This window comes from Micromys minutus, assembly GCF_963924665.1.
Source record: "Micromys minutus genome assembly, chromosome: 8".
NCBI lineage: Eukaryota > Metazoa > Chordata > Mammalia > Rodentia > Muridae > Micromys > Micromys minutus.
The window spans coordinates 3,769,399-3,782,933 of record NC_137977.1 but is presented as its reverse complement, the minus strand read 5'-3'; the positions used below and the strand labels follow the sequence as shown (position 1 = coordinate 3,782,933).

The 13,535-nt window shown below is 42.4% G+C and overlaps 1 protein-coding gene and 1 pseudogene across 2 annotated transcripts in view; both read left to right on the top strand.

Annotated features, from left to right (window-relative positions):
* CHST9 (carbohydrate sulfotransferase 9) overlaps positions 1-13,535 on the top strand; it is a gene marked incomplete at both ends in the record, with an annotated part of 228,807 nt that overhangs the window by 156,520 nt on the left and 58,752 nt on the right. The window lies entirely within an intron of this gene.
* Positions 5,043-5,771, top strand: LOC308423118 (proteasome activator complex subunit 1-like; annotated as a pseudogene). Its single transcript has one exon. The product of its transcript is annotated as a proteasome activator complex subunit 1-like (transcript).

Genomic DNA, 13,535 nt, shown 5'->3' with positions numbered 1-13,535 from the left:
ATCATTATTAACTGCTATAAATTATAAAATCCTTTTTACCCGAGAAAAGTGTGGACTTTCTTTCTGAGCAGATTTAGCACTGATAAGACTGTTGGCCTTAGGCAACACGACTAGTAATTGAATCTGCATGCTGAAGAGGTAAACTGTAGGAATTTTCAAGAAGGAAGCCTAGTGTGCAAAATGGAGTGAAGGCAGTTAACAAAGAAGGAAGCTCATTGCCTCGGAGCATCCTGACAGTAGTGTGCAAGCCCTTACACACTGGGTGCTTAGGCACATGTTGAACATTAAAATCTGAAAGTCATTGAAATTGATGAAACCTGTTAGCACTCCAAGGATAAAGTGTTCAGCTAATTCTGTAAACTATTTATCTGTCCACTAGCCTATACTTGGGGCATCAACCTTATCAGTTTGATCATTATTATTTTATTAGGCACTATTTTTATTTTAAGATTTATGTGTATGAACCTGTATGTGTCTGAATATGTCAACATGTCTACTCATTTTGGAGTGTGCATCTGTCGCATGCACAAAGGCACAAAGATGACATTAGGTGTTGTTTTTCTTCATCAGTTTACTCATTTTTAGGCAGGGTTTCACCCAAAATGGGGGACTTACTCTTTTAAAACTAAGCTTTAAGTTAAAAACTAAAAAAAAAAAAAAAAAAAAAAAAAAACTGTTTCCTATTTCAGAACTTATTACAAGCATGCACAAGACACCAAGCTTGTCATGTGAGCGCTGAGTGTGAACGTGGGTTGTGTAGCATGGGCTATTAACCACTGAGCCACTTCTCTAGGCACCATTCATGGCTACACTTACAGTCTTACCTGAGAAATAAGAATAAATACATAACTTTGGTAAATAAATACACACAATGGTAAGCCATTGTAATTCTAGAGTGGAGACCACAGTGGGAAAAAGCCTGAAGATCTAAGCTCAAATTCTGAGGAGCCACATAAAGAACCAAGCACGTCATGCATACCTGTAAACCCCCCGCCCCCACGCTATGGAGAGTGGGGAAGAAAGATCACCAGGACTTGCTGGCTGCTAACCAACTCCAGGTTCAGTAAGAGATATTGTCTCCATGAGCAGGGAACATAGAGTACAATGCTTTCTCAGTGTTCTCCTCTGACCCCACAGGTACACATGTGGACCTGTGCACACACCCACGCATGTGTGCACACACGCATGCACAATATACAGACACCACACAATCATTTAGACACACAAATTTTTAGTTCAATAATTGTATAGTTGCTCATGGAAAAATATGGAACCAACAATAGGACAATTTTCAGGGCAGTTAGGCCAGTTTCAATTTATTGATTCAAAGGAGTTTAGGGAAGATGAGACATGATCATTCTAGGAATGTTTATTAAACAATGGGTTCCAAAACCAATGCAGGCTCTGTGTACACAGAATCAAATGAACGTGACATTCTACTCATAGTAAAATAGAGACCAGGAAATTCAAACTAACAAGAAAGGAAGCTTTCAGGGGTGGTGGCAGAGATGTATCCTTGCGCTTTAATTACATTATTAGGACAGGTGGAGCTACCCAAATGGGATGGTAAAGGACTTGAGCTTTAAATATGAGAGAACAAAGAAAATAAAAATAAAACATTTCTCATTTTATAAAGGCATGTAAAATCAGGCCATCATACAAGATATATACTTTGGCCAGAACTACATAAAACCAAACAAGAGAAAAACATCAGGGAAGGGTGGATGGAATAAACTGTTAGCAATTGTCATGTGGCTAATATTTTTTCATTTCTCATAATTGGCCTTTACCCATACTCTATTATGAACACTTTTGTAATGAAAGAATGATACAAGGGTTGTCAGAAATTTTATATTTTAAGGGTTAACAGTTAAGTCACACTCTCAGGGGAAAAAATATATGTATATATAATATATAAATATATGATATATATATATATATATATATATATATATATATATATCACATTTCTAAGAGGCATTACCACAGAGTGACATTCCAAATGACATTCTCCAATATAGAGGGTCCAAGCCCTAGAAACAGCAACAAAACTCACAAATACTGGCGTGTCACTTGGTGACCTGGCAAGTGTTGCTTTATGCATTGTATGGCGGCCTCTTTCTCTCCCCCAACCGTCTGTGCAGGGTCTACTCTGCTCAGCCCAGAGCCCAATGCAGACTGCTGTTCACTCAGAGCATTAGCAACTTGATTTGCATAATGCTTTGGAATTTATGAGGCATTTTCCTAAAGTTTTTACTTTTATTTTATTTTCTCAGCATCCCTGTGAGGTAGGTTGTGCCGATATTATTTTTCTCATTTTACAGTTGAGAAACCTAAGACTTAGATGAAGTTTCTTGCCTCTGGTTATGAGGCTGCTAAGTCTTAGAAGTGATGTTGGAACCCAGCCGTCTTTTGCACATAGAGTTTGCTCTGCTGTGTGACAAATACCAAGTGATAGTCACCTCTCTTGCAGACAAAACCAGGCCAGCATCTGTGGGAACAGAAGAGCTGTCTTATTTTTAATGTGTAATTTAATCCAGTACTAGGAATGTTCTAGCACACACACAACAGATGCCCAAGAGTTGTTAGTTGGACCAATACATGAAAAGATTATTATTGATATGATTTATTTTTAATAAGCATATGGTTTTTGAATAAATTTTAACAAAACCTCAAAATAAACATTATTCTTAAAAAAAATCTGCTCAGAAGACAAAATAGCACCAACAAAAATAAAAACTTAGGAAGGGGAAATTTTGGAAGGATTTTCTTAAAGTCTGTTTAACAGAGATTACTGCATATTGCAATGATTTAAATTGTACTGTGCACTGGTTATTTTTCTAATGCTTTGCGAAAATGCTATGACCAAAGGTAACCCAGAGAAGAAAGAGTTTCTTTGGGCTCATGGTTCCAGAGGGATAGTTCATTATAGTGTGGTGGAGGCATAGGACAGAAAGCAGCAGTCATGGTGGCAAAAACCAGGCACGGCAGGAAACAGCAGGCTGAGAGAACATGTCTTTAAGAGCAAGCATGAAGTAGAAAGAGCAAAGTGGGAGGAGATAGGTTCGCAAGGCCTACTCCTAGTGACATACTTTTCCCAGCAAGGCTGCACCTCCTAACCCACTCCAAACAGCATCATCAACTGGTGGGCATTTCACCCAAACCACCAGACCGAAAAGCATCAAGCTAAACAAACTGAGACTCGGAAAAGCAAAAGGCTACACATTTGTTATATTCAGAACACATACATATGCATATAACATTTATATTAAATTAGATCAAAGCATCATAACATGTATATATCAGAATGCTGTAACAAAACCCATCCTTTTGTACGCTAACTGAAATCATAAAGAAAATAGGCAAACAGCAAATTTTTCATTAATTTGTTTTATTCAAAAGCAATTTTCTACATCAGAGCATGAATATACATTAGTAGGGGGATCAGCGGAGTCTTTGAGACTCATCAAGTATGAGTAATTTCTTGGGCCTCCTCTCCCGCCTGCTTCTGGGAAGGATGCTCATTTTGCATTCTCCAAGGAATACAAAAATGCTCTTGTTCTCCTGATGAGGGCAACATGGGGGTGTCTCTTGTTTAACTTATTGAGGTAACCTACAACCATACCCTGGTGACTTCAGCTACATGTGCCCTTTGAAAATTTTCTAATCACACACTGGATACCCTGCACACGGATGCCCTCAGCTGGAATAGGACTCAGACCGCTGCTCATGGGAATGTTTACTGCTTGGCGTCAGTATAACATTACCCCCAATCTAATAAAAGAAAATGGTTCTTGTTAAGCATAATTTTGAAGATTCCTTTACTGCTGTATACATAGCGTTGGTATATTGCTTGGCAATATAAAAAGGAATAGTTCTTCTAGTGGATGAGGAAGGAACTTTTTATGTCTGTGTGTGACTAAACCTCAGCTGGCAATGATGCCATCAGCTCCCTCAGTACCTTTGACTAAGCTCTGTGTTTGGGAGGTATCTGTAAATCCATAGTACATTTTTTATTTTCCAAATGACCTTTGAAAATGATTTCCAATAACTTCAGCCAATTTTAAGCTCAAGGCTCGGTAGAGAAAGGTCAGTCTCCATTTAGACAAAGTGCAGATGGATTTGTGCTCCCCACAGCAAGCCCTGGCTTGAGGAATTACTATTGTATGTGACCCAATCTTCTTCCCAACCCAAACATTTAGAAAGCTCCCACCTGGGCTCCGTTTAAACTTCTTGTGTACTTGTCGTGGGCTTATGTGTTAGTAAATAATTTCTTCTTGTACTACAGTGGTGTAAGACAAGAGGCGGACTATACATTACATCTTCTATAAGGCTTCACCCCAAGGATGTAGAAAGTCCACCTCACAAACTGTATGGATTTGCCTTCTCATTCTTTCTTCTAAATTCTTTCATATGTGGTAAGAGAAAAAAGTAAGTCACAACTGAAGCTTCTGTGTAAGCACACTTCCTACGGCCGCACCAAGCAATGCGAAGAGGTTGCTTTTGTTTTGTTTTGTTTCCCTTAAGAACCATCAATCAGATGACTGGTGCTTCTGTGACAGCCATCTTGTGTGCAATGCCATTTCCTTGCCACCCAGTCTCCTGAGCTCACAGCGTTCCACACCACACAGCCATTACAGGTGAGCCGCAGCGGGGCTCTGTGACAGTCCATCTGTGTCAAAGAAAGACATTATTCCTCAGACTCACTTTTCAGATCTGATTGTGCTTCAAGAGAGCACAATTGATTCACTATCAGAATCAAGGGAGAAGGCCTCTCTCTCCTTCCCGATGCCGGTCCCCAGGTTGTGCACATGAAAATAGGCTTCCATCCTACTGCTTGGCATGCTACAGCCTGGGGGGAAGGCTGAGCTGATCACCAGAAGCCCTGGATTCACATCCTTTTTGCCTTTTACAAGTTTGAGAGCTTAAAATTAACTCACTTAAAAACCCAGGAAGGCTGGTTTCTGGCTATGCTTTCGCTTTCCCTTCCCACTGCGCACCCCAGGCTCCTCGCACGGCTCTCAGCCCCTGGCACTCCCGCCATGGCCACACTGAGGGTCCATCCCGAAACCCAAGCCAAAGTGGATGTGTTTCGCAAAAACTTGTGTAGTAAGACAGAGAACTTGCTTGGGAGCTATTTTCCCATGATCTCCGAGTTGGATGCATTCTTAAAGGAGCCAGTTCTCAATGAAGCCAACCAAAGAGATCTGAAGGTTCCATTGGACATCCCAGTACGTGATCTAGTCAAGGAGAAAGAGAAGGAGGAGTGGAAGAAGCAACAGCAGAAGGGGGAGAACAATGAAAAGAAGAAAGGGGATGAAGAAAACAAAGGTCCTCCCTGTGGCCCTGTGAGCTGCAATGAGAAGATTGTGGTCCTCCTGTATCACCTAAAACCCAAGATCAAGGTTGTCACTGAGCAACTCAATCTGGTCACTACCTGGTTGCAGCTACAGATACCTCAGATAGAGGATGGGAATAGTTTTGGAGTGGCTGTCCAGAAAAAGGTGGTTGAGCTGATGGTCAGCCTTCACACCAAGCTGGAAGGCTTCCACACGCAGATCTCTAAGCTTCTCAGAGAGGGGTGATGCCATGGCCAAAGTAGCCAAGCGGTGGGTGAATACTGGCAGCTAGTGCAGGAGGCAGGGTACCAGGAGATTCGTCTGATGGTCATGGAGATTCGTATTGCTTATGCTGTGCTATATGACATCATCCTGAAGAACTCTGAGAAGCTCAAGAAGCCCTGTCGAGAAACCAAGGGAATGATCTATTGAGCCCCTCTCTCATTCTATGAGGGGTATAGCAGAAACCTCTTCACCAGGAACTCTAGGCTGTACCCCGTCTTCCTCCTGCTGGGGTCTCTCCCTCACTCTGCCTCCCAAACACAATAAATACATAGTTGCCCACCAAAAAAAAAAACTTAACTCACTTATCCCCCAAGCCTATTAACCGGTGGGTAGCACAGAGAGATCTTTTATGTGAAAGAGATGAATTAGTAGAATTTATTCTGTAAATTCAGTAAGACGGAGCACAGCCTGAAGCACAACTCCTTTACTGAAGAACTACTGTTTTTGGACTTTGTTCCTCGGGGAGTCAGATGACTACAGCTCTCTCTGATAGTCATCCGAAAGATGGTGTTTGACTGGTCACCATCTGCCCTGAAAACGTGCCAGAGGGAAATAATTTCTTATACTCAGTATAGCAGCTTAAAAATTATGAATAGCTTTCTCTTACTACACAAATAATCCCTTGTTTACTCCTACCAACAATATAGGTTTGAAGTAGAGGTTGGAGTCGCTGCCCTATATGTTGCGCTGACTGACTAGCCCTCCCACCATGCCGAGGTTGTTCCAGGGCACTGAATCCTCCCTGCTAGGGAAAGGTGCCATTTGCCAGGCAATGATGGTAGCATGTGGGAATGCACAAGGCCAGCTCTTCCACTGCCAAGTGAATTTACTTCGAATGTAACTGATGCTCTGAAGAAATCAGGCTAAGCCTGCAATCTTTCCTCCTCAACTTGCCTGCTGGGCTTACCCTTGACTGGCTTCCTCGGAAAGCAGTTCCTTACATTCTTGTCTGAGAAAATGTCCTTGAATGAAATTGTGGGGGGGAAACCATGGAGAAAGGTTGATAGGCCTCAGGAATTACACTATCAAAGGATTCGTGTTTGCAGCATTTCTACTTAGCTCTTGGCAAGCTTGTCCTGTAAGGCAGAACTTCACCCCCTGTCTCTAAGATAAGAGAGATCATGCTATTCTCCCTCCCATGGGGATGTTGCAGAGGGTGGGTGGACTTAGATAAGATCACGAATAGTACAAATGTTTGTAATGAGCCAAACACCGTACTAATATAGAGAAACTGATTTTTATGTTAAAACATTTATTTTTACTTTATGTGTATGAATGTTTTGCCTGCATGTATGTCTGTGTACTCCCCACATTTCTCGTGCCTAAAGAGACCAGAAGAAGGCAATTGGATCCCCTGGAACTGGAGTAACATATGGTTGTGAACTTGCATGAATGTGCAAGGAATTTAACCTGGGTCCTTTGCAAGAGCAGTAATATTCTTATTCATTGAGGCATCTCTCTAGCCCACCTCAAATTTTATTCTGGACCTCAGATAATGAACGGCTTTTCAGAGGAAACCAACAATAGCATTAAAATACTTCTTGCTTTCTGTCCATCACTGCCTTCCTTCCACACAGTCTTCCAATGTCTCTCTCCTAAGAGCTGTACACTCATTCCCACAGTCCACCCGGGCACAGGACAGGCAGGACTCAAAAGATATTTCATTTGCTTCTTTCAATTACTTAGTCTTCTGCCCAAATGAAGGACTTCCCATGCTGAGTATCACCCTCTAGTATCTACCACCCGAATAATGACTTTTTAAAGTTTACTAAAGGCTTATTCTTTCAAGCCAAGCCTGGGTCTTAAAACTGAAGAAGAGAGACAGAAATATCTGGATCTGTCATCTCTCAGAGCTCTAGCCTCAGTTCATGAAGTAATGGCACACAACAGATGCAATTGGAGGTATGAGCCAGATGGCAGCTTGATTAGAAGCATCTCAATATGTCCAAAAGATCATGGCATGCAAGGTTTTCTTTCCCATGCAGCCTTTGTAGGATAAGACTCTACATTGAATAAGGGTCTCATTAGAAAACTCAGCATGAGAACTTGAAAACATGGGGTCAGAACTATGTGGTACAATATGTGTTTGTCAAAGAGGCACAGAGATAAAAGAAGGAGCACCACATCATCCCTAGTGGAGGAAGCAGACACAAAACTGCCTTACACAAGAATTTGTAATACCCAGCATGCTAGCAGCCACCCTCTGCTGTCAGGGATTCATAAGGATGTTTTTCTTCCAACATGTCACTTTGATTTCCTTTAATTTCCCTTCAGTGTCCTATCCTGACTTTTTGTATCCCCTTTATTTATTTATTTAAGACTCCCTCCAATAAGATGCCTGAAAAGTAGGCTAGTACTGAAGCCTGTTGGCAGGTGGGTAGCGCAGACAGAATGCATACACCAGGAAAAGACATCACCATTTCCAGATAATAGACTGTTGCTCAGACCAGCATTCAATTTTAACACACACGAGCCATTCGTTTTCAGAGTTTTCTACTTGATATTTTCAGACTATGGCTGTTCATGGGCAACGGAAACAATGGGAAACTAAGGCGCAATGGGTGAGGGAAGGCTACTGTGGTCTATCCACGCACAACTTCACTGTTCCCAACTCTCTCCGGCACTGTTCTGTACTGAGTGTTGCTGTAAAAATAATAAGAGATAATCTTTTACCCCACGCTAGTGTCGGCTCTCTGGGGCCACGTGGAGTATCTTTATCTTAGCGGCTCCATGCAGCCTCTAAGTACTCACAGACCAGGGCTTTTTTTGACCCAGGCATGGCACGATCCACTCTGCTTGCCCAGGCTGCTTCTGTCCCGGGTGGTCCAGGACCACCCCAGCGTGTTGTTTTCACTCACTTTCCCTTGGTGTGTTGTTTCCAAGCCTTGCACACACACATCCCAACTCTATGATGTGCTTTGTGTGTCCCGACACTTCAAACTCAATTAAGTGCCACATCAAAGAACACACCAAAACACTCAGATCCAACTGGAATATTATCATTTGCCTGCCTAGCTAAGTCAAATGATTCTGTACAATTCCATCCCTTATAAGATATTCATAACAACCTTATCCATATAGGGATGTGCTGAGATAAACATCTAAGTCTGCTTCTATATCGTCTCCTCTTCAATCTTTCACTTTCACCTCCTCCGCTCTCCTTCCTAGACTTTTCTCACCTACCTTTCCTTCTCATCCAGTGATTGACTGGACCCTCCTTGTTGTATAATGACATCATCCTACACTGAAAAGTGGACAGAGCCAGTCTTAGCTGCTTAGGGAACCTGCATTCTAGTGGGACAAAAACGCCTTATTGAGGAGCTACTGGGAGTTGATATCTCCTGGGAGGGAGAGACTCAGTGATGTGATCCTGTAGGTTTCCCACATTGTACTGTGTGGTACACGTCTGTGCACAGACAGGCACAATCAACTGGACCTAGTGGGTTGCTGAAAAGGTATGAAGTGGAAGCTGAAGTTCAGAGGGTGGTGTGTTGAATGACTGCAGGCAGAGCTGGGTGACAGAAGTGGGGTAAATATGATTATATTTCATTCCATGCACTTATGGAAGTTACAAGAAATAATCTTAGCTCAGATGTCTCAGAATGTAAATTCCCCTCATGTAAAAATGCAGACATGGTGCTACTTGCTTGGAATCCCAGTGGAGGAAGAGACAGAAATAAGTGGATGTTTGGGGCTTGCTGTGAGTTCTAGATGGTGCCTGAGAAACAGCAACCTTTGGTCTACATATGTATACACACACACACACACACACACACACACAAACACACATACACACACAAAACATACACACATACACACACTCACATACATGCACACACTTACACACATATGCACACACCAGACACAGATATAGACACACATGCACACATACTCACAAACACACACTCTCACACACATACACAAACACATTTTCTCACTTACATGCACATATATACACATATGCACACACACACACACACACACACCTAACATTACAAAATTACGAAGCAGGATTTCAGACTGTAATAACCACCATTAAGGAAATACAGAATGATGGATTATGAATAAGCAAGAGAGACGTTCTTAAGCTGCCGTGGAGGAAGACCTCTTCAGTAAGAGACACTGAGGCTGAGACATGTGGAGGGGAGGGCTGTGTGTCTGGGAAGAATTCGGTGTAATCAAATGCCCACAAGCAGGCCAGTGTAGCCTAAGCTAGTGACCAAGGTACCCAAAACATCAAAGGTGAAACTGGAGGAAGGCAAAGGATCGTGGGAAGAATCAAAATTTCATTTAAGAATCTTGCTGTGCTTGAAACTAAAACCACCTTGTGAAACTCACACACCAAAAGGCACCCAGAATCAGATCCTGAGGCAAGATGTCCGACTGTCACCTGGGTGAGCTGCCCCCAGTTCTCATTGAACAATGGAGTCACTCTCCTGAACTTAACCCTGCTTCCATCTTTGCCTTCCATGAGTCTGCTCTCAACACAGATACTTGTAACAGGAATGTGAAAGCATGCTGTTCCCTATCTTGCTCTGTCAAAAGAAAAAAAAAGAAGAAAGAAAGAAAGAAAAGAAAGAAAGAAAAGAAAAATGAGAATCCTGACAGGGCCTCAAAAGCCCCATGTCAGTCTAGACTTGGCAGCCCAAGCTCTGCCTTCTCCATCTGCCAAGGCAGTCCTGACCTCCTGACCTCTTGACCTCCTGACCTCCTGACCTCCTGACCTCTGATGTTACTGCTCTTAAACACACAAACATGCTCCCATGTTAGGACTTTGTATAGTTGCTCCCTCTGGCAGGAACTCTTTCTCGGGAAACCCTACAGCAGCTTCCTTTGCCTCCTTCAGGGGCCCATTTGGTAGCAGGATTTCAGTGAATACCCAGTTTCCTCCACACTGCCACTAACGTTGCTACATGCTGCCTGTCTTTCAATAACACATAGTATCTCCTAACACATTCTATAATTAACAAAATTGCCACTTTTGCCATGTGTTGTCTGTGTCCCCTTCATGGTTTGGATTAAGCTACAGGTAGAGATCTTTGTCTATTGAGGGAGTGATGATAATTATTCACTAACTGCTCTTTCCTTTTCGCTGGGAGTACATTTCCTGACAACCAGTCCACACCCCATCACCTTCTCCTCCTCTTACCAAATGTCACTATGTCACCCCCACCTTTCAAAGGAGTGGTTGCTTCAATGGCTCAGTTACTGGATAATTAACTTGGGTCTATCACCCTGATGACCTTCAAAAGCTATTGCAGTATCACACTGAAAAAGACTTTCATTTGAATTTACTGGGAGGTGGTGACTAGTTGTTGATGCTATATAACCTAAATATTCAGTTTTATTTGGTTCTTCAGGGATTCTTACAACAGAGCCATGTAGCAGGAAGTATTTAGCTATTTACCTTTGTGCTCCCAGAGGATCACTTTCTTCCAGCCACCTGTCCAGGAACTCTTTGAGAATGAAACACACACACACACACACACACACACACACACACACTGTTAATTTTTAAAAGCCTTGGTTGGGCACTCCTAAACCTTCCCCTGCCACTCCAGGCCCAGTCAAGGAAGTGGCTACTGGCCACTTATTGAATTCTTACATGGCTTATGCTCTCTCTCCTACAGCTCTCAACGTCTCCTGTCTCCGACAGAATCCTGCAAATCCTGTTTCCTCCCTCCTGCATCCTAGCATGTGCAACCCTAAGGGTCGCACCCTGTCTCCCTTTGCCCAACCACTGGCCACTGGAATCTTTATTGATCCATCAAAAACCAGATGAGGACAAAGACCTTTAGCATTTAGACTTGCAGATTCCTGATTGAATCAAGGCATTAGAGCCAACCTTCAACAGAGCCATATATGTAGCATATGTTCATACGTGCTTTTCAAGTGAATCTCTCTGCCTTTATTTTTAATTTCTATTTGGCAAGCTTAAAATTAGAATACATCGCAGTCATTGGCAGCATCTAAATGCAGGCTTTATTCCACTGAGAGTTGTAGGGTGGACTTTGCCATTAACAGTACTTTTCATGGTAACTAAGTCTTTCCTAGTTCTTCAGCGGAAGCTGCTGCATGTGCTTTAAAGTACTTTGCAGTAAACTTTCAGAAGCAAGGCAGAGAGGAACTCCCATGAGCCACTGTGTGGGGTAGGTAAGTCTTCCTGAAGCTGCGCTAGCAATCTGAAGGTAATTGGTCTCAGAAGGGAACAGAGACTATGCAAGCTGGACTTTGGTCATGTGGACATACAGATAGAAATAGGGACAGAGGTCCTGACAGCAGAAATAGCACTCAACCACACACAAGTGGGGATGGAGTCTTTCACATTGCAAAGTGAGACACGTGGCTGTGGATTAACGCCAAGCTCTAGAGCCTCCTCATTTAAAGACTGGGTTGTGTTCATAGCTGTCTCTGTGACCTTAAATAGCATCTGCATTCCTCAGTTCCCTCACTTGTACAGCGACAGTTTAAAGGTGTCACTGTGACGATGGAATGTACCTGTCACTCTGGTGTTCAGAACAGAGCCTGAAGAATAGCAACTCTTCTTTTGGAAAAGGGCTTGAGGACTGAACCTAGCCTAGAGCTCTGAGATTCTGCTTCTGAGATGGTGCTACTTATAGATCTATCAGATAAGCAAAAATGTTTCTCACTAGCAGCTAAAGACTTTGGGTTAGAAAATTGAGACTATTAGGATTAGAACATTGAAGGGAAGAGGCGTGGAGGGATTGAGTGGGATTTTTTGTTGCTGCTCAATAAGTAAGGTGTGTGCTGTCCAAATCATGAGGACCTGTCTTTCTCAAACAGCTTCTAGTTTATCTACCCACAACAACACTCTGAAGCTTTGACTCATCACTTTGTTAGCTACATTTTGGGAGAACTATTATATCACCTATTTATTTGCCAATGTCCCTCCTCTTGCCTCACATGAGCCCGACAGGAGTTGGGATCTTCTATCTTAGACATTGCTGAATGCCCAGAGCCCAGGAAAAGGCTCGCCTTCACACTTTTGAGAAAACTATTTTGTGGATGATATTTTTAACCTGGGGATGGGGCATTTCACAATCAAAGGTCACTTCAGACAATCAAAGTGTATCAAAGGTCTGAAAAAATATCACAATGGAACCGATTATTCAGTAAACTTGATTTGAGCTGGTAGTTTTTTTTAAATATAAAGGTGTGTGAACTCCAATAAAGATAGAGGATACATGGAGCAGAGTTGAGCTGAAGCATGAACAAATATGGAGATTGTGTGCATATGAATAAGTCGGGGGACATGATCCTAGATTAATACCAAAGACAAAACCAACGAGGGTTCAAGTGTACCTCAGCATCACACAAGGAATGTCCAGATTTAGTTCTAAAACATAAGATAAGGAGCCATACCAAGTAATAGACCATCAACTGAAGAGATGGCCCTGTGGATAAAAGGCTGGCTGAGCAAGCATGAGGACCTGAGGTTGGATCTCCAGACTCCATGTAAAAACAATACTAAATCTCAGATATGGGCATGCACTTGTCGCTGACTCTGTGGAGATAAACACAGACCTGTTGGAGCTAGCCAGCTCCCAGGCTAACTGCAGGTTTGGTGAATAAAGGACCGGAAAAGTAGGAACCCTATCAGAAAGTGGTTGTCCTCTAAGCAAGTGAGAACACGTTTGCACTATGTATGAATAAGACACACAGATACCACAGGGAGGAGGGAATAAGAGCAAGAACAGAGGGGAAAAGGGAGAGTTGAAGGTCAGTTTGGGCTACTTACTTTGAAGTCAAGCTAAGTTAGAGAGATCCTGTCTCAAAAAATTTAACTAAAAAATCATAAAGTTACTGGAAGAAAATAGTTCATTTTACAGCTAATGAAATTAAAACTACTACAACCAGATATGCAAATATTTATCTTAACTTTTATGCAAC